This window comes from Penaeus monodon, chromosome 29 (genome assembly GCF_015228065.2).
Source record: "Penaeus monodon isolate SGIC_2016 chromosome 29, NSTDA_Pmon_1, whole genome shotgun sequence".
Lineage (NCBI taxonomy): Eukaryota > Metazoa > Arthropoda > Malacostraca > Decapoda > Penaeidae > Penaeus > Penaeus monodon.
In genome coordinates, this window is record NC_051414.1 from 26,298,249 (window position 1) to 26,299,380 (window position 1,132).

The 1,132-nt window shown below is 40.8% G+C and overlaps 1 protein-coding gene across 3 annotated transcripts in view; it reads left to right on the forward strand.

Moving 5' to 3' along the window:
- The first annotated feature begins 790 nt into the window (after positions 1 to 790).
- Positions 791 to 1,132, forward strand: part of LOC119592088 (caspase-2-like) — a 5,311-nt gene continuing 4,969 nt past the window's right edge. For all 3 annotated transcript variants that reach the window (XM_037940901.1, XM_037940904.1, XM_037940903.1), the window contains exon 1: positions 791 to 1,003. The gene's annotated coding sequence lies outside the window, so the exon portion shown is untranslated. The remainder of the gene's footprint in view (positions 1,004 to 1,132) is intronic.

Consider the following 1,132-nt stretch of genomic DNA (forward strand, 5'->3'; position numbering starts at 1 on the left):
CTACTTTGTTTGTAGTCTGAATGCTTAATGAGAGCATAGGCTTTGACGACATAGCAATATGTGTCTACAGCTCGTGTGGCGGGGAATGATCCCAATCCATCATAGTGTAATCCCGAGCGCACGTGCTCATTTGTCTTCAAGATAAATCTAGGCGGACTGAAAGTATATTAATAGCTTACATTCCTTAAGAAAATCTCGCAGGGTTTACTTTTCTTTACAATAGCAATGAACCTTGACGTATACTTGAAACGAAAGGTGCAAAGAAGAAAGTAACAACAGTGAATCTATTTCTCTATATGTTAATATCTGTTTTAGTATCTGCATTTATATCCGTGCTCTTATTTGAATCTTCAGTTCCATCCCTTTGCTTTCAGCGAGTGCAACGGACATGAATTGCTGTTTAAACGTGATTCAGAGATCAGCTGTGTCAGTCAAGGACGCAGACCTGCCTGTCTTGCATTCCTCTGCTGCCTTTCATGGGAAATTTGATCGAGTTTTGACAGCCGTGGATATGGGAATATCTCTCTTCGATATCTTGATTTGAATTATAGACTTGCCGCGGATGCAGTTGTAAGAAAATATGATAGCGAAGGTTGGGCCCTTTGTTGTTATGCCGTTATCAGTAACATAGCAGGGATGACAACCTCAAAAATAAACACTATTATAATCCTTTTCTTTGTATCACCCTCACTATATGTAAAATCGATACGCAAAAATTATTGCATAGACAGTATACTTCACTTTTCGACTGTACACAAACTTCATGCAACCTTACCTCACTGCACGTATGTGGCGTCATGCGCATGCGCGGTGATGTAGCGAAGACCAGAAAGAGCTACTGTTCACTCAGACTATCATTTGTGGCGCAGTTAGTGTCCTGTGTTAGTTAGTTCACCTGGTGCTAGGGGAAAAATGATTTGAAGAAACATAGAAAGTTATTGTTTGGTTGTGACACTGTGTTACCAAGGGCCTGGATACTCTTCGAGAGCTGGCGATAAGAGAGGTGAGATACGATCTTATGGTTTCGTTACCATTCTAACTTCATGACTTTAATCACATCGGCTCGGTGACAATACAGAGACTTTACGAAGGGCATGTGAACAAATGTTCATAGCTAAGAGAGTGCTTCCCA